This window comes from Saimiri boliviensis, assembly GCF_048565385.1.
Source record: "Saimiri boliviensis isolate mSaiBol1 chromosome 19 unlocalized genomic scaffold, mSaiBol1.pri SUPER_19_unloc_1, whole genome shotgun sequence".
Lineage (NCBI taxonomy): Eukaryota > Metazoa > Chordata > Mammalia > Primates > Cebidae > Saimiri > Saimiri boliviensis.
The window spans coordinates 2,279,853-2,300,904 of NW_027412502.1; the positions used below are offsets into that span (position 1 = coordinate 2,279,853).

Here is a 21,052-nt window from a genome sequence, read left to right on the forward strand (position 1 = left end):
GTGTGTTTCCAGCAGTTCGGAAACCCTTTCTTTGGAGAATGCAGAAACAGTCTTTTCCAGCCATAGAGACGCACATAAGAGTTAGCAGTAGGAATACGTTTAAAATACAGGAGACCCGCTTCTTTCGAACTCATCTGCTGTGTGTTGGTTCCTTTTAGGTAGTTGCATCTATTTTTAGATTCAGAGAGGTAGAAACACGTTTCTTCTAAAAGCTGCGTTTGGACATTCCAGAGTGAATGGGAGAACAGAATGTAAAGAGAAATACCTTGCTCTAAAACCAAAACGGAGCTATCTAGCGGAATGGTTGTCAATGTGTGTATTCAACTTCCAGAGGTAAACTGATGTGTGTTTGCAGCAGTTCGGAAACCCTTTTTTACAGAATGCAGAAACAGTCATTTCCAGCCCTAGAGACGCATATAGGAGGTAGCAGTAAGAAAGCGTTTAAAACACAGATGACCCGCTTCTTACGAACTCATCTGCTGTGTGTTGGTTCCTTTTAGGAAGTTGCATCTATGTTTAGATTCAGCGAGGTAGAAACACGTTTCTTCTAAAAGCTGCGTTTGGACATTCCAGAGTGGATGGGAGAAGAGAATGTAAAGAGAAATACCTTGCTCTAAAACCAAAACGGAGCTATCTAGCAGAATGGTTGTCAATCTGTGTATTTAACTTCCAGAGATAAACTGATGTGTGTTTGCAGCAGTTCGGAAACCCTTTCTTTGGAGAATGCAGAAACAGTCTTTTCCAGCCGTAGAGACGCATATAAGAGTTAGCAGTAAGAATGCATTTAAAACACAGAAGACCCGCTTCTTTCGAACTCATCTGCTGTGTGTTGGTTCCTTTTAGGAAGTTGCATCTATGTTTAGATTCAGCGAGGTAGAAACACGTTTTTTCTAAAAGCTGCGTTTGGACATTCCAGAGTGGATGGGAGAACAGGCTGTAAAGAGAAATACCTTGCTCTAAAACCAAAACGGAGCTATCTAGCAAAATGGTTGTCAATCTGTGTATTCAACTTCCAGAGATAAACTGATGTGTGTTTGCAGCAGTTCGGAAACCCTTTCTTTGGAGAATGCAGAAACAGTCATTTCCAGCCCTAGAGACGCATATAAGAGTTAGCAGTAAGAATGCGTTTAAAACACAGAAGACCCGCTTCTTACAAACTCATCTGCTGTGTGTTGGTTCCTTTTAGGAAGTTGCTTCTATGTTTAGATTCAGCGAGGTAGAAACACGTTTCTTCTAAAAGCTGCGTTTGGACATTCCAGAGTGGATGGGAGAACAGGCTGTAAAGAGAAATACCTTGCTCTAAAACCAAAACGGAGCTATCTAGCAGAATGGTTGTCAATGTGTGTATTCAACTTCCAGAGATAAACTGATGTGTGTTTGCAGCAGTTCGGAATCCCTTTCTTTGGAGAATGCAGAAACAGTCATTTCCAGCCCTAGAGACGCATATAAGAGTTAGCAGTAAGAATGCGTTTAAAACACAGAAGAGCCGCTTCTTACAAACTCATCTGCTGTGTGTTGGTTCCTTTTAGGAAGTTGCATCTATGTTTAGATTCAGCGAGGTAGAAACAGGTTTCTTCTAAAAGTTGCGTTTGTACATTCCAGAGTGGATGGGAGAACAGAATGTAAAGAGAAATACCTTGCTCTAAAACCAAAACGGAGCTATCTGGCAGAATGGTTGTCAATGTGTGCATTCAACTTCCAGAGTTAAACTGATGTGTGTTTGCAGCAGTTCGGAAACCCTTTCTTTGGAGAATGCAGAAACAGTCATTTCCAGCCCTAGAGACGCATATAAGAGTTAGCAGTAAGAATGCGTTATAAACACAGAAGACACGCTTCTTACGAACTCATCTGCTGTGTGTTGGTTCCTTTTAGGAAGTTGCATCTATGTTTAGATTCAGCGAGGTAGAAACACGTTTCTTCTAAAAGCTGCGTTTGGACATTCCAGAGTGGATGGGAGAAGAGAATGTAAAGAGAAATACCTTGCTCTAAAACCAAAACGGAGCTATCTAGCAGAATGGTTGTCAATCTGTGTATTTAACTTCCAGAGATAAACTGATGTGTGTTTGCAGCAGTTCGGAAACCCTTTCTTTGGAGAATGCAGAAACAGTCTTTTCCAGCCGTAGAGACGCATATAAGAGTTAGCAGTAAGAATTCATTTAAAACACAGAAGACCCGCTTCTTTCGAACTCATCTGCTGTGTGTTGGTTCCTTTTAGGAAGTTGTATCTATGTTTAGATTCAGCGAGGTAGAAACACGTTTCTTCTAAAAGCTGCGTTTGGACATTCCAGAGTGGATGGGAGAACAGGCTGTAAAGAGAAATACCTTGCTCTAAAACCAAATCGGAGCTATCTAGCAAAATGGTTGTCAATCTGTGTATTCAACTTCCAGAGATAAACTGATGTGTGTTTGCAGCAGTTCGGAAACCCTTTCTTTGGAGAATGCAGAAACAGTCATTTCCAGCCCTAGAGACGCATATAAGAGTTAGCAGTAAGAATGCGTTTAAAACACAGAAGACCCGCTTCTTACGAACTCATCTGCTGTGTGTTGGTTCCTTTTAGGAAGTTGCATCTATGTTTAGATTCAGCGAGGTAGAAACACGTTTCTTCTAAAAGCTGCGTTTGGACATTCCAGAGTGGATGGGAGAACAGGCTGTAAAGAGAAATACCTTGCTCTAAAACCAAAACGGAGCTATCTAGCAGAATGGTTGTCAATGTGTGTATTCAACTTCCAGAGATAAACTGATGTGTGTTTGCAGCAGTTCGGAATCCCTTTCTTTGGAGAATGCAGAAACAGTCATTTCCAGCCCTAGAGACGCATATAAGAGTTTGCAGTAAGAATGCGTTTAAAACACAGAAGAGCCGCTTCTTACAAACTCATCTGCTGTGTGTTGGTTCCTTTTAGGAAGTTGCATCTATGTTTAGATTCAGCGAGGTAGAAACAGGTTTCTTCTAAAAGCTGCGTTTGTACATTCCAGAGTGGATGGGAGAACAGAATGTAAAGAGAAATACCTTGCTCTAAAACCAAAACGGAGCTATCTGGCAGAATGGTTGTCAATGTGTGCATTCAACTTCCAGAGTTAAACTGATGTGTGTTTGCAGCAGTTCGGAAACCCTTTCTTTGGAGAATGCAGAAACAGTCTTTTCCAGCCCTAGAGACGCATATAAGAGTTAGCAGTAAGAATGCGTTAAAAACACAGAAGACACGCTTCTTACGAACTCATCTGCTGTGTGTTGGTTCCTTTTAGGAAGTTGCATCTATGTTTAGATTCAGCGAGGTAGAAACACATTTCTTCTAAAAGCTGCGTTTGGACATTCCAGAGTGGATGGGAGAAGAGAATGTAAAGAGAAATACCTTGCTCTAAAACCAAAACGGAGCTATCTAGCAGAATGGTTGTCAATCTGTGTATTTAACTTCCAGAGATAAACTGATGTGTGTTTCCAGCAGTTCGGAAACCCTTTCTTTGGAGAATGCAGAAACAGTCTTTTCCAGCCGTAGAGACGCATATAAGAGTTAGCAGTAAGAATGCATTTAAAACACAGAAGACCCGCTTCTTTCGAACTCATCTGCTGTGTGTTGGTTCCTTTTAGGAAGTTGCATCTATTTTTAGATTCAGCGAGGTAGAAACACGTTTTTTCTAAAAGCTGCGTTTGGACATTCCAGAGTGGATGGGAGAACAGGCTGTAAAGAGAAATACCTTGCTCTAAAACCAAAACGGAGCTATCTAGCAAAATGGATGTCAATCAGTGTATTCAACTTCCAGAGATAAACTGATGTGTGTTTGCAGCAGTTCGGAAACCCTTTCTTTGGAGAATGCAGAAACAGTCATTTCCAGCCCTAGAGACGCATATAAGAGTTAGCAGTAAGAATGCGTTTAAAACACAGAAGACCCGCTTCTTACGAACTCATCTGCTGTGTGTTGGTTCCTTTTAGGAAGTTGCATCTATGTTTAGATTCAGCGAGGTAGAAACACGTTTCTTCTAAAAGCTGCGTTTGGACATTCCAGAGTGGATGGGAGAACAGGCTGTAAAGAGAAATACCTTGCTCTAAAACCAAAACGGAGCTATCTAGCAGAATGGTTGTCAATGTGTGTATTCAACTTCCAGAGATAAACTGATGTGTGTTTGCAGCAGTTCGGAATCCCTTTCTTTGGAGAATGCAGAAACAGTCATTTCCAGCCCTAGAGACGCATATAAGAGTTAGCAGTAAGAATGCGTTTAAAACACAGAAGAGCCACTTCTTACAAACTCATCTGCTGTGTGTTGGTTCCTTTTAGGAAGTTGCATCTATGTTTAGATTCAGCGAGGTAGAAACAGGTTTCTTCTAAAAGCTGCGTTTGTACATTCCAGAGTGGATGGGAGAACAGAATGTAAAGAGAAATACCTTGCTCTAAAACCAAAACGGAGCTATCTGGCAGAATGGTTGTCAATGTGTGCATTCAACTTCCATAGTTAAACTAATGTGTGTTTGCAGCAGTTCGGAAACCCTTTCTTTGGAGAATGCAGAAACAGTCATTTCCAGCCCTAGAGACGCATATAAGAGTTAGCAGTAAGAATGCGTTAAAAACACAGAAGACACGCTTCTTACGAACTCATCTGCTGTGTGTTGGTTCCTTTTAGGAAGTTGCATCTATGTTTAGATTCAGCGAGGTAGAAACACGTTTCTTCTAAAAGCTGCGTTTGGACATTCCAGAGTGGATGGGAGAAGAGAATGTAAAGAGAAATACCTTGCTCTAAAACCAAAACGGAGCTATCTAGCAGAATGGTTGTCAATCTGTGTATTTAACTTCCAGAGATAAACTGATGTGTGTTTCCAGCAGTTCGGAAACCCTTCCTTTGGAGAATGCAGAAACAGTCTTTTCCAGCCGTAGAGACGCATATAAGAGTTAGCAGTAAGAATGCATTTAAAACACAGAAGACCCGCTTCTTTCGAACTCATCTGCTGTGTGTTGGTTCCTTTTAGGAAGTTGCATCTATGTTTAGATTCAGCGAGGTAGAAACACGTTTTTTCTAAAAGCTGCGTTTGGACATTCCAGAGTGGATGGGAGAACAGGCTGTAAAGAGAAATACCTTGCTCTAAAACCAAAACGGAGCTATCTAGCAAAATGGTTGTCAATCTGTGTATTCAACTTCCAGAGATAAACTGATGTGTGTTTGCAGCAGTTCGGAAACCCTTTCTTTGGAGAATGCAGAAACAGTCATTTCCAGCCCTAGAGACGCATATAAGAGTTAGCAGTAAGAATGCGTTTAAAACACAGAAGACCCGCTTCTTACGAACTCATCTGCTGTGTGTTGTTTCCTTTCAGGAAGTTGCATCTATGTTTAGATTCAGCGAGGTAGAAACACGTTTCTTCTAAAAGCTGCGTTTGGACATTCCAGAGTGGATGGGAGAACAGGCTGTAAAGAGAAATACCTTGCTCTAAAACCAAAACGGAGCTATCTAGCAGTATGGTTGTCAATGTGTGTATTCAACTTCCAGAATAAACTGATGTGTGTTTGCAGCAGTTCGGAATCCCTTTCTTTGGAGAATGCAGAAACAGTCATTTCCAGCCCTAGAGACGCATATAAGAGTTAGCAGTAAGAATGCGTTTAAAACACAGAAGAGCCGCTTCTTACAAACTCATCTGCTGTGTGTTGGTTCCTTTTAGGAAGTTGCATCTATGTTTAGATTCAGCGAAGTAGAAACACGTTTCTTCTAAAAGCTGCGTTTGGACATTCCAGAGTGGATGGGAGAACAGGCTGTAAAGAGAAATACCTTGCTCTAAAACCAAAACGGAGCTACCTAGCAGAATGGTTGTCAGTGTGTTTATTCAACTTCCAGAGTTAAACTGATGTGTGTTTGCAGCAGTTCAGAAACCCTTTCTTTGGAGAATGCAGAAACAGTCATTTCCAGCCCTAGAGACACATATAAGAGTTAGCAGTAATAATGCGTTTAAAACACAGAAGACCCGCTTCTTACAAACTCATCTGCTGTGTGTTGGTTTCTTTTAGGAAGTTGCATCTATGTTTAGATTCAGCGAGGTAGAAACAGGTTTCTTCTAAAAGCTGCGTTTGTACATTCCAGAGTGGATGGGAGAACAGAATGTAAAGAGAAATACCTTGCTCTAAAACCAAAACGGAGCTATCTGGCAGAATGGTTGTCAATGTGTGCATTCAACTTCCATAGTTAAACTGATGTGTGTTTGCAGCAGTTCGGAAACCCTTTCTTTGGAGAATGCAGGAACAGTCTTTTCCAGCCCTAGAGACGCATATAAGAGTTAGCAGTAAGAATGCGTTAAAAACACAGAAGACACGCTTCTTACGAACTCATCTGCTGTGTGTTGGTTCCTTTTAGGAAGTTGCATCTATGTTTAGATTCAGCGAGGTAGAAACACGTTTCTTCTAAAAGCTGCGTTTGGACATTCCAGAGTGGATGGGAGAAGAGAATGTAAAGAGAAATACCTTGCTCTAAAACCAAAACGGAGCTATCTAGCAGAATGGTTGTCAATCTGTGTATTTAACTTCCAGAGATAAACTGATGTGTGTTTCCAGCAGTTTGGAAACCCTTTCTTTGGAGAATGCAGAAACAGTCTTTTCCAGCCGTAGAGACTCATATAAGAGTTAGCAGTAAGAATGAATTTAAAACACAGAAGACCCGCTTCTTTCGAACTCATCTGCTGTGTGTTGGTTCCTTTTAGGAAGTTGCATCTATGTTTAGATTCAGCGAGGTAGAAACACGTTTTTTCTAAAAGCTGTGTTTGGACATTCCAGAGTGGATGGGAGAACAGGCTGTAAAGAGAAATACCTTGCTCTAAAACCAAAACGGAGCTATCTAGCAGAATGGTTGTCAATGTGTGTATTCAACTTCCAGAGATAAACTGATGTGTGTTTGCAGCAGTTCGGAATCCCTTTCTTTGGAGAATGCAGAAACAGTGATTTCCAGCCCTAGAGACGCATATAAGAGTTAGCAGTAAGAATGCGTTTAAAACACAGAAGAGCCGCTTCTTACAAACTCATCTGCTGTGTGTTGGTTCCTTTTAGGAAGTTGCATCTATGTTTAGATTCAGCGAGGTAGAAACACGTTTCTTCTAAAAGCTGCGTTTGGACATTCCAGAGTGGATGGGAGAACAGGCTGTAAAGAGAAATACCTTGCTCTAAAACCAAAACGGAGTTATCTAGCAGAATGGTTGTCAATGTGTGTATTCAACTTCCAGAGTTAAACTGATGTGTGTTTGCAGCAGTTCGGAATCCCTTTCTTTGGAGAATGCAGAAACAGTCATTTCCAGCCCTAGAGACGCATATAAGAGTTAGCAGTAAGAATGCGTTTAAAACACAGAAGAGCCGCTTCTTACAAACTCATCTGCTGTGTGTTGGTTCCTTTTAGGAAGTTGCATCTATGTTTAGATTCAGCGAGGTAGAAACACGTTTCTTCTAAAATCTGCATTTGGACATTCCAGAGTGGATGGGAGAACAGGCTGTAAAGAGAAATACCTTGCTCTAAAACCAAAACGGAGTTATCTAGCAGAATGCTTGTCAATGTGTGTATTCAACTTCCAGAGTTAAACTGATGTGTGTTTGCAGCAGTTCAGAAACCCTTTCTTTGGAGAATGCAGAAACAGTCATTTACAGCCCTAAAAGTAAGAAAAGATTAAAATCTGATACAGGGCATAAGAAAACATATTCAACATAACACACGAACACCTGAGTACACACACATAGACACACAATCACACTGACACATTATGTTAACAAATTATGTTTTCACTTTGTTGAAAACAGCTTGATGTTTTTCATAGCACACCTTGTGCTTCGGCCTGCAATGATGACCCAAAAACATACCTTGCCATGATGTGTCCCAAATCCTGTAAAGTGAGAGAAAAAAGATACTTCTTTAGAAAGTTTTTATTCTGGCTGGGTGTAGTGGCTCATATCTGTATTTCCAACGCTTTGGGAGGCCAAGGTGAATGGATCACCTGAGGACAGGAGATCCTGACTAGCCTGGCCAACATGACAAAACCTCATCTCTGATAAAAATACAAAAAAATTAACTGGGTGTCATGGTGCATGCCTATAGTCCCAGCTACTGGGGAGGGTGTGGCAGGAGAATTGCTTGAACACAGGAGGTAGAGGTTGCAGTGAGTTGAGATTAGGCCACTGCACTCAGACTGGGTGACAGAACAACACTCTGTCTCAAAAGAAGGAAGCAAATGAACACACAAGTTGTTAGATTCTACCTGTCTAGTCTTTAGGTTTTGAAAACTTTCGAAGTACTACGTACTATCACTGCAGGTCTTTTAAAATGTATTCTCATTTCTCACATTAATACCAGTAAGACCAATTGACAGAATCTATTTCTGATAAATTCAGGACCCTGGATCTGAGTGAGAGAGAAAGGTTGAGTAGTGACTGTGCATTGCTGCAGCTGTCTACAATGTGGTCTTTTTCAGGGCTAGTTCCTGAGGGGTAATGTGGCTCAAGTCAAGGGCATTTCAAACCTAGGACTGCCCAAAAAAAGGAAGAAGGAAATGTTAGTTTCTTCATAATTTCTATGTATCATCCAACATAGACAAAAATATTATTTTCACATGAATGTTTTCTCTTCCAGAGTTTTAATGAAATGAACTGGAGAAGAAAGCTTGAGGTGGAAAATGTTCTGTGGAAATCTATCTGCACAGCTCCATAAAGCTTTGTTTCTATGATTAGGTTAGGAGTTGTAGTTTATCTCTATAACTAGGTGGGAATGTCTATCACCATCAATGCAGGAGATGAAGTATGTCTTTGGTACCCAATGAAAGGCAAAGATGTAAATGTCAGCTAATACAAAGTGTCTCAAGGGAAATCCTCAGTTCTTACCTGGAGCAGCTCCACATCTGGTTTATGACACATTTCCATTAGTTCCCGATACATTTCTTTCAAGTGCTTCTTCTTTTGATGCATGTTGATGCAACTTCTCTGGAGTTGTGGAAATATCTCTTGGTGTTCCTTGCCCAGTCTCTCTAAATGTTGTTTTTCTTCCTTATGGAGAACTGGATGCAGCTTCATATACTCAACCCTGATCATCTGTGCACGAAGAAGTGCATAGGCCTGGAGAGACATGGATTTTGTAGGTTACAAACCCAGGTCGACTTCCACCTCACAGAACCCACTAATTCATCCTGACCTTTCCTTCGTTTAATTTTCATTCTTTACAAACACTAGGATAAGTTAAAAAGATCTTCCTTAGGGGAGACCAGGATGGTTGAAAGGAAGCTTCTCTGGAGTGCAGCTCCCACTGAGTGAGACACAAAACCAGAGCGATATCCACAGTCCACCCATCTGACAAAAGGCTAATACCCAGAATTTACAAAGAACTAAAACAGATTTACAGGAAAAAAAACAAATAAACCCATCCAACAGTGGGCAAAGGATATGAACAGATACATTTCAAAAGAAGATATATGTGAGGCCAAGAAACATGAAAAATGCTCATCATCACTGGGCATTAGAGAAATGCAAACCAAAACCACATTGAGATACCACCTCACATCAGTTAGAATGGCGATCATTGAAAAATCAGGAGACAACAGATGCTGGAGAGCATGTGGAGAAATAGGAATGCTTTTACACTGTTAATGGGAGTGTAAATTAGTTCAACCATTGTGGAAGACAGTGTGGCAATTACTCAAGAATCTAGAAATAGAAATTCCACTTGACCCAGCAATCTCATTACTCAGTGTATACCTAAAGGACTAAAAATCATTCTATTATAAAGACACATGCACACATGTGTTCATTGCAGCCCTGTGTACAATAGCAAAGACCTGAAACCAACCCAAATGCCCATTGATGATAGAATGGACAAAGAAAATGTAGCACATATACACCATGGAATACTATGCAGCTATAAAAAATGATGAGTTTGTGTCCTTTGTTGGGACATGGATGAACCTGGAAACCATCATTCTCAAAAAACTGACACAAGAACAGAAAATCAAACACCACATGTTCTCACTCATGGGTGGATGTTGAACAATGAGAACATTTGGACACAGAGATGGGAGCATCACACACTGAGGTCCATTGTGGGTGCTGGGGGGAATAGTGGGAGGGAAGGTAGGAGGGATAACGTGGGGAGAAATGTCAGTTATAGGTGATGGGGGGATGGGGGCAACAAACCACCTTGCCATGAATGTACCTATGCAACAATCTTCCATGACCTGCACATGTACCCCAGAACCTAAAAAAAGACCTTCCTTCAAAATGTTTATAATTCATCAATTCCTGAACACCTGCATAAAAGCCCTTTAGATTTAAATGTTTAAATATATGTCCTCTCAAATCTGAAATACCACTAGAAAACAAGTAAAATTTATCATTGATTGTTAAATCATCATCAACAATATATATATTTGTTACTCAATTAGTCTGTAGTCTCAAATCTTTGTACTTCACAGCCTAAATAGTCATTCTTAGTAAATGTTGTCAGTATATTCTAATCAGGGTCAGAAGCCATCACACAAAAAAGATCTCAATAAACATTGTAGCCCCCATCTCTGAAACTGACCACCTCTGCTCTGTCTCCTCCCTTCTTCTGTCTAAAGCTACAGTCTTGCCTCACCATTCTAAGAACATGAATCCCCATTCCATTGTGTTTCTCCTCCCAATATTGACAAACTGTTCTCTCACTCCCCTAGTCATTTTCGTTTCTTCTCCTCAGCTTTTCATCATGTTACATTTTCTCCTACTCAAACAGGCATCATGGTCTGGGTCCTTTGCTATCAGATTTCACTAGCACAGGCATAGTTCTTAATTTACTGTTTCCACCCACATTTTTCCCTAGGAGCAACATCATATTTACTGCTAAATGCCTTTATTTCTCATTTACGTATTATTTAATCATATATATGTATATTTATATATGTAAATATACATATATATATTTACTTATCTGAAAAACATTTCCAGAACACCTGAACAATTGTTATGTTGAACAGTCAGGTTGTTTTCCAGGCTATAAATAAACATATGACAAAATCTGGCATATGAGAATTTCAACTCAAGTTGCTAATATAAATGTTCTCGGCATGCCTGTCTCAAACATGTCCTGAAGACACATGATCTCATACTTACACTCCAGAGGATGTTTGTTTTTTCCTCCTCACTTAGATTTCTCTGATTTTCTTGAATTTTTTCCCATAAAATCCTCATTTGTTTTAAGAGCTTCTCCTGCAAAAGAATTATGAGGGTGAGCAACAGAAAATCAAATACCATAGATTCCATACTCTGAGTGAGATATGCAGGCAAGGGTTAAAATGTATGAACAGACTAGAGAGAGGAAAATAAATCAAGTTTTTTCACTGCTCATCCTCGGTATTTTCAAATCTGAGGTTTCAGATGTATAACAGTTTAGGGAACTGGTGAGTGAAGATTTCTTGTAACCTAGGTAATGATCAGTGAAACACCCTTCCACTATGCTGGCCGCCTGCTTTTGTCATTTGTCCAGTAAGATTAAATACATTTCCAAAATGTATTTTCTTTGTTCTTGTAGTTTTGGTAGCTTTTCGATGCCTTTAGTGTTATACTGTAGAGTCAAAGTAATAGTGACATTCACTTAATCACCCTCTTTTTGGGTGCAGGCTTTGTGAAGGCAGGTATAGTTGCATATTGAATTCAAAATTTCATCATTGGTACCTCCAAAAGCACCTGGCACTCAGTAAAGGATGGAGTGATCACCACAATGGTTCTCATCTCCCTTCTCATCTCTTTAACTCCTCCACCCTCCAGCCTGCAGGTGATCCCAGCACTGTCTCTTACCCGGTGTTCTTCAGCTGCCCCTTCAATGGGACAGTGTTCGTGAGCCCCGTGCTCCTGAGAGTTAGAGCACAGCGAGCAGAGCAGACTCTTGTCCGTGGCACAGAACATCTTCTTTGTTTCCCTATGGGTCCCACATACTTGTGTCTCAGAGCTCAGGAATTGCCAGACACTGGCTTTCCTGGCAATCGTCACTAAATTCTTCAGAAAAATGTTAGTTTTGAAATCCTTTTGGTGTGATGGTTCCCTGCACGCAGGGCAGTTGGCAGGACTTTGGGCTTCTTCCCAGGAAAGGCAGAGGCAGGGTCTACAGAAGCTGTGCCCACAGCCTATGGTGACAGGGTCTACCAGATAGTTCAGGCAGATGACACAGGTGAGTTCCTTCTGGAAGGCCTGTGGGAAGTCTGAGTCCATTTTCCTGAGGGAGGAAAACCACAAGAATTTAATCTTCTGCCCTGGAGAGACAAAGATCCAAGCAAAGTTTCAATCAGGTTGTGATCAAATAACATCTTTTTTTTTTTTTCTAGAGAAGAATTGGCTTTCATTTGCAATGACCGAGATAGGACAAATAGAAAATTGAGGCACTAAGAGCCATCAACCTCTGCAGAAAAATGTGATTGTTCTCCAATCAACGCACAACAGCTTTCCAAACCCAACTCTTTTGCACAGAAGAATGTCAGTTTTTTGAGGTGTTAGTGTCCACCAAGTTGCTTGGGCTTCTAGGATTTAATCAAGCTATCAACTCATGGGGTAGTTACACTCTAAATTGCCAGGGACTGCTTTGGAGAAGGGATGCTAACTAAGCTCTTCTACTCTCATTGTTTGATTTAACTGTAACAAGGATCCCTCAGAGTTGTCCAGAGGGCCCCTGCTTCAAAATAAAGCAGAAGTCATTCTTTGTCCAAAATCAGGCAAAGCTAGCCTTTACACTCCAAGGCAAAACAAACCAAGGTAAAGGTACTTCTCCAAGATAGAACAAACAATCATTTTTTAGGCTGCTGTGTTCATTCAATCAACAAAAACTTTGTGGCATGTTTACTATTCCTGGACTGTCTGTTAGTTTGGGGATATATTGATAAAATATAGAAGGGTATACAGAGGATAGAAATGTTTTCTAAGCCCTTTGGAAGCATTGTCATTACTCTTTCACGCAGTCAGAAAAATACTCAGTATCATGCAATAATAAAAGGCACTAGACAGTAAGGTGGTGTTTTAAATGGAAGGGTGGGGGGAAGAAAACGTAGGCCAGGCAAGGTAGCTCAAACTTGTAATCCTAGCATTTTGGGAGACCAAGTCAGGCAGATTTTTTGAGCTCAGGAGTTCTAGACTGGGCGACATGATGGCAAAGTGTCTAGATCAGCCTGTCTCTAAAAACACACACACACAGCCGGGCCTGGTGGTTTATGCCTGTAATCCAAGCACTTTGGAGGCCAAGGCAGGTGGATCACTTGAGGTCGGGAGTTCAAGACCAGCCTGACCAACATGGTGAAACCCCATCTTTAAAAAAATACACACACACACACACACACACACACACACACACACACACTCACACACACTATATAGATTATATATGTAAAGCCCAACATGGTGGTCCATGCCTGTAGTCCCATCTACTTTGGGGGATGAGGCTGAAGAATTGCTTGAGATATTAAGTAGAGCCAGTAGTGAGGATTATTTCCACCACTGCACTCTAGGCTGTGTGTCCCTGTCTAAAACAAACAAAGAGACAAAGAAAGGAAAAATCTAAAATCCTGGTTTCTACACAGTATAAATACAGAAACCCTCTATTTCTGATATTTCTGCATAGTTGCCAGTGAGACTTTCCTGCATGGATAGCCATTTCTGGCTTTCTTCCACAGAGGAACTGAGGTTTCTGAAGACACTTTTACCGTGTTTTAGAAAAAAATGTTTGCCCAAATCATTCAAAGCACTCTACCTATGTACAGGCATACATTGCAACATAGGCACATTTTCCCTAGTAGAGTAGAATATAACACATTTTTACACATAGATTACAACACTCCTAACCCATTTACAGAGTCTTCAGAGATTAAAGAATTACTAGATATTTGGAAACTACTGCAAAATGATTATAATCTATAAAACAACTAAAAAATACGTTAAGTAAAAAATTAATTATAACATTAATTTGAGGATCATGCAGCAAGACAGATGACAAAAATGTTTAATTTGTAAATAGGTTAAATGGAGCTTGTAAACCTATGGGTTATGTTTACAACAATTTAAAAAAAAGAAATGGAGCTGTTTTTAAAACTCAGAAAATGACATCATTTCATCTAAAAAAAAAATCTAAGTTTGCAGATAAAGTCCCCAAATTTTGTTTGTTTTGGTTTGTAACCTAATAGCAGCTCCTACTCTGGAAAGTGTACACTTACCTCAGAAATAGATCTACGTTCTCACCAAAGCTTGCTGTCCAAAAAGATGAAGTCAGCTCAGGGATCAGGGTCTCACAGCGCAGTGGCGGTAGCTTTTGGAAGTCTCCAAGGCCAGTTGCAAAGCCATTCTGTGGGTGCTGGAGAAGAATGAGCTTGGCTCCTGCGGTGTCCTTTTATACATCTCTGAAGACCACACCCCTTTCCTCTAATTGGATTTCAGAGGGCGTAGGTGGGAGTTAACACAGTTGATTAAGTTTCCTCAAAACAAAAGGCTTTTTTTTTTTTTTTCTTAATGACGTTTCGCTGTGTCGCCCAGGCTGGAGTGCCGCAAAGCTATCGCAGTTCACTGAAACCTCCGCCTCTGAAGTTCAAGCAATTCTCCTGCCTCAGCCTCCCAAGTAGCTGGGATTACAGATGCCCGCTGCCGGGCCTGGCTAACTTTTTTTTTTTTTTTTTTGCATTTTTAGTAGGAGGGGGTTTGACTATGTTAGCTAGATTTATCTGGAATTCCTGACCTCAAGTGATCTGCCTGCCTTGGACTACAAAAGTGCTGGAATTGCAGCCTGAGCCACAGCCCCCAGAAATTCACTTTTATGGTAATGTAAGAATTTAATCTAAGGCTACTCCTGGCCTCCCGACTCCAGAAGGAATATTTCTCCTTCTTGTGCTACAGATGAAGCCTTCCAAGGGCCTCTCAGCAGCCATGGGACATACGATTCCCTCCTATATTACCTGGCACTGCTCATCCCAGCTCAAGGGGAATAGGGAGAAAGTCTAGAAAGCTCTAGCCAGGTGCAGTGGCAGGCACCTGTAGTCCCAGCTACTATGGAGGCAGAGGCGGAAGAATCGCTTGTGCCTGGGAGGCGGAGGTCGCAGTGAGCCGAGATCATGCCACTGCAATGATATAGTGAGATTCTGTCTCCAAAACACATAAATCAATAAATAAATATAAAAAAATTGATGATTACGAATACAATATACTAAGATATTTATGACAAAATATAAAGTAAGCAGAAAGCATATAAAATTGTAAATAGAATTTGGTTACTTTAACAAATATAGAAAAAATTAAAGGGATTTAATCAATTAGTATAATAATTGTGTTATCTTTAGGGAAATATTGGGAGAACTGTTTCCTTATTGTTTATAATTTTTTCCAACTTTTTTTGTGGGTAAGAAGTCAATAATGAGAATAACACTTTTAGTAGATTTCAAACACGGTGTATTCCATGAAGCTGATTTTCTAACTTGAAAAGAAAAATGATGATGTCCCTCCTTGACAAAATGCCTCATCATTAGAAACATGGTTTGTTTAGGACACATAGCTTTTTCTTTCCTTATTTCTATATTTGTTTCATTTTCTCCAAATAATAGTAAAGATCCAGTCTGTGTCTCTATTTGATGTTTACAATTCCTGAAACAACTGAGCAGTGCATTGCACATAATAATTTCTCACTAAGTAAATTAAGCTGAATGTTGAATTTCCATCCAAACCTTTGAAACCAAAGGAAGAACTGTGTCTTCATCCTTCTTTTCTTGTATCATTTCTTTCCCCTGTAACAAAGGATACAGCGTGTTAACACAAGATACAGAGAAAGAGAATGTGTGTGTGTGTGTGCGTGTGTGTGTGTTTATATGTGTACATGCTTTACATATGGTAACCACATCAATTTTTGTATTTGTAGCAATGCCTTGTAATTTTGATTCAGAAGCTCATAGCATTTTATTAAAATTATGTTTCATTTGATTGTCTCATCTGTTTATGGGAGCTGCTAACAGGGATTCTGTGTTTCATTTACCACATACTATTACAAAATGTGAGTTCATGATACTAAATTCATAAATATTGAACATAGCCAAAATTCAAATTATGGGGGTTTTAGTTATTTATATTTTTCCTTTGTCAACAGGGTACAACTGAAATAACAATATGGACCTCCTATTTCATTCTAAAACTAGTACTGATTTAGGCAAGTTACTTAACTCCTGATCTTTTTTTATCTCAGCGACGAAATGGGGCTTCTGCCCTGCCCAACTTGCAGAATTGCTCTGAAGATTAAAAATCACATATTGTGTAAATATTCAATACAGTAATTGGCTCATAGAAAATGATCAGCCAGTTGTAAATGCTAACTGTTAGTAAAACTAAATTACAAAATGAAAGTGCTAAATTAATGAATAACATAATTAATCCTTTCATAATGGAATGATTGCTTCTCATTGGTTAATTAAGTTGTGATGGAATTGGTATGTTGAATTCAGTGACTCAGAGTTCATCTACTCAGGGCATGTTGACACACTTTCAGTTATGCTGAATCACTCTTATGGCAATAGCAACCCCATCACTCCTTTTGGAATGTGAGTTCTGTGAAAGTGTTTAAATCATAGCAGGCAGCCAAATATTGTAGAAAGACTGAAATAAATGCTGTGTTGCGTGTTCCTAACAGGTTTAGCTTTAAAAATAAGAATATTATTAGTTAACATTTGGTAAATACTTACAATTTGTCAGGCATCTTACTAAACATTAGTAGGTTATCTTATTTTAATATTGATATTACTTCTGTGAGTAGATTACTAGGACACCTAGGTGAAGAAAGTCTTGTCAGTATTTGCATATCTGGGGTTATCAGTTATTTATTATTCTGGCATAAATAAAAATCACTATCATTTTTCCCATTGGCATATGCAGCTGTTTCTGTGCTTTTAAAAGCCTCAGCACAGTAGTTTCATAAGACTTAAAAATATGGTACCTGTGTATGCTATCGTTCTTAATTTGCCTATAATAGGATGTTAAAATATACATTTAATGCTTGAAAAATAGTGACTTGAATTGTACAGGTCTACTTAAGCACATTATTTATTAAAAATAAATACAGTCAGCCCTTTCTATCTGTATATTTTGCATCAGCAAGTAAGGGTGGATAGAAAATATAGTATTATTCACTGTAATCCCAGGTACTTAGGAAATCGAGAAAGGAGGATTGCTTGAGCCCAGGAGTTTGAGGCTGTAGTGAGGTGTGAGCAAGCCTGCGCAATCCAGCCTGGTGAGAGATCTATCTCTTAAGAAAACAAAATACAATACGGTATTGAAAGCAAGGAACCACATATGTGAATGGCCAACATTTTACTTTTAAAGATGGTGAACTATAACTTGCCAAATTATTTTTTTGTTTTCAAACTTATATTTTTAAATATTAGTATTGCATACAGAAAATGATTTTGCTAAAAATATCACAAAGTAGAAAAGACACAAATCCAGTAAAAAGGCTCTAAAGTGTGACTTTATTTCTGTGGAACAAATCTCAACAGTTATTTTTCATTTAGCTTTGTTATGTTACAACTTTCATCACAGAATGATACTCAGGACATGAGCCTGAATCTGAGAAGCTCAGATGTAGCTAATAAAGAACTAACAAAAAATATAAGGTAAGAGAATTATGAATGTGTTTCTAAAAACAAAAAAAAAAACAGAACTGATACATTCCATTTGGACTCTTAGACATGATTTTTGGAATTATTTTCTGTTTTATCTTATTGCCTACTTCACTGTCTTAACAATGTGAAGATCAGGATGTCAAAGGGCATGAAGCATGTGGTGAGAGTTATATTATGCTAGTTAGCCCAAGGGGACTAGACGTGGCTTCAGATTCCACATACTCAGCTACATTTCCTCACTGAGGCACGGGAAGGTGATCCAGAACATCTTATCTGGCTCTGTGAATGCTGTACTTAAATTATTCTGAAAATCACTCGAAAAGATGAAATATTAAATAATTTTCACTACCATCTGGATTATTATACTGATATATCAATTTGATTTGTTGAGTGGTTTGTTCACCGTCAGCCTGTTAATTCCACAGAAGAGGGACAACTTTCTATATATGCATGTCTTTTCTGCAGGACTTGAGTATGCACAAATTTCGATATTTATCCAGGTCCTGGACCCAATCCCCATAGATGACTGATTAAAATCAGTTTTGCTCTGAAATTTTATTTTGTGTATGGAAATACATTTTCATGAAACTAAAACTATATTCGTTTTATTTTGCTTTCCAATATTTTTGAGAATGATTAATGATCACCTGATGTTTCTGTAATGAGCATTTATTGATCTTTAGGGTTACCAGATAGACTTTTTTATAGGTAGGAAAAGAAAAAATGACTCCCTCTTATAATATCAATTTTCCTCTTTTTTGTCCTGTGGAAAAATATCATAGTTGATTTCTTGCAAGCCATTAGAACATTTCAAAATATATGTAGTAAATGATAAATATAATATATTCTCATGTAATGTAATATAATTTTTGAATATCTTTATTTTCAATATCTTTCTGTTTCTTATTTTAAAAGAATATATGTTTATTTTAGAAAATGTAAAGATCAAGAAAGCCACGGCAGAAATTAAACATCTCCCTAGTTCCATCAGAAAAATCATAAAAGGATTATATTCTTATGTGTATAATTCTGGCCCCTTTCCTATTTTAAATATATTTTTGTTTATGTATACACAAAACCCAGTAAATCCTTCTATATGTAATGTATATAATAAACATATATATTTTTTTCTATGTTTGGTATTTAGAGGTGCTTTTCCTCCTACATCTTGACTATCACAATTTTTTCTACAAAACATTGACCATCTCCAGGTTGATCTTATATGTATCGCAGAAGGGGTTAGGTCATTGGACAGCCAGAAATGACTCTGTCTTTCTGTCCAGGGATTATCAAAGAGTTGGGCTCAGGAATAAGAGGATGTTTTAGAAAGTTTGATTGGTTGGGCAATGGCAGCATGTTTTTAACTTACCCATTGCCCTGCTTATTTTGTTGTTGTTCTTAAGCTACAGGTTCTCACACTGTCTCCCAAGCTGGAGGTCAGTGGTGGAATCTTAGCTCACTGCAGCCTCAAACACCTGTGCTCAATCAATCTTCCTACCTCAGGCTCCAAAATCACTAGGACTAGTCACGTGCCACAATGCTTAGCTAATATTTGTACTTTTATTTGTCGAGATAGGGTGTCCCTATGTTGCCCAGGATTGTCTCCAACTCCTGGCCTCAAGCAGTCCTCCCACCTCAGCCTCCCAAATTTATGAGATTAAAAGCATGAGCCACTGCTCTGGAGCTTATTTATTTACGTCAGAGTTTGTTCTTCTCTTCCCGGTCTATTGCATGAACTATCTGAGCTCCTACTGTAAAATATTCTTCTGCCGTGGTCATGTGAAACATTACAAAATTGTTTCTGATGATTCTTCATGTTTTATGTCACATATTCTAACATGATAGTGTGACTTTTTAAAAAAGAACAAAAAATAAAATTTTGGCTAATCACAAACAAGACTTTAATGATCACTGTTGTGCTATAACTTATTATAATGCATTAAAAAATCAGGACTTATTTGTAATGTGCCTTGAGACAGATACTTCAGTCACTTGATTTCTCAGACCTCAGTTTTCTTCTCTGTGAAATACTAATACAAACTGTGTGTAATTTATTTTGAAGAATTTGGAAAATTGTAACTAAATACTCTTATCAAGAATGATTGCTGTGTTTTCTATATTGTTACTGTTGTAGCACTGAACCACTTACCACTTTAAGTTTTTGCTCAAAGTGAAAATATAATTAATTAATATGTATTTCATAGACTATCATTTTTTTTTTGAGACAATCTCTATAGGTCAGGCTGGAGTTCAGTGGCATAATCAGCTCACTGCAACCTCTGCCTGCCGGGTTCAAGCAATTCTCCCTCCTCCTGAGTAGCTGGGTCTACAGGCATGCGCCACCATGCCTGGCTAACTTTTTGTAATTTTAGTAGTCGGAGTTTCATCATGCTTTCCAGGCTAGTCTCGCACCCCTGACCTTGTGATCAGCCCACCTCTGGCTCCCAAGCGGCTGGGATTACAGGCTTGTACTACCTTCCCTGGTCAGACTAGTCTTTAGAGATGATTGAATGTGGAAGTTCAGTTGACAAGTGACTTGTTCAAATTGTTAAATTAGAAATATTCAATGTTAAAATGGTAGCATGCTCTTGTGTTTCTCTTCTGTAACATTTAGGCAACTAATAAAGACCATACTGTTTTATCAACAGGCATGTCATCCATGCTCCAAGCAGCCACAGCAAGTATTCAAGGGAGTCATTTTCAGGAATTTCTGATGCTCTGTTTGATATTGAAACCAAAGTGGATCTTTGCAAAACTAAGGGAGAAGTGAAGAGAAAGACTGCTGTTGCAGCCTTCACAGTGCAGGCAGCTGCAGAGGCTTTGAAAGAAGCAGCCTGAGAGGGTTCTTTAGAGAATCCATAGAGACTTTTGTGGTATATCATTCAGAAAGACTTATGATGGGTATATTGGTGAAGTTTAAAGGAGTATATTAGAAATAAAGCTAGACATTATATAGTCATGTGAGTGTTCATATATTTATCTGTGTATATATTTTTCTTTTATTTCCTTGTTATGGACTAAAAATAAAAAAATAATAATTAGGCAAAAAAAATAATTATTATTCTGAAATGGAAGAATCAAACTCAGTAAAACATCCAAGGGGAATGGGTAAATATGGTAAAACCCTCATCTGGCATTATCAGGGAATCAAGTCTAATCTGTTCATGTCACTTCACACATAGGAAAGCATCAGTGTGTCCTAGAGCGCACTGGGGAACATGCACAACTGCTCCAAGGCGGAGGCCTCACGCCCTGCCTGGCCCCCCAGGGCTCAGAGGATCACTAGCTCAGCACATGGTTGAGAAACTAATTAAATTACACTTTTAGTAAATGTAATCACTGTATAGCATAAGAAATAATTTTTTATTAAAAGTATTTTATATAAAACACTATCATATAACACACAAGGTAGAGAAAAATAGTAATGAAGTGAACATTTGTGAACCTACTAGC

General features: G+C 38.9%; 1 long non-coding RNA gene across 2 annotated transcripts in view; it reads left to right on the top strand.

Moving 5' to 3' along the window:
* The window catches only part of LOC141583197 (uncharacterized), a 776,849-nt gene that overhangs the window by 522,043 nt on the left and 233,754 nt on the right, over window positions 1–21,052 (top strand). The window lies entirely within an intron of this gene.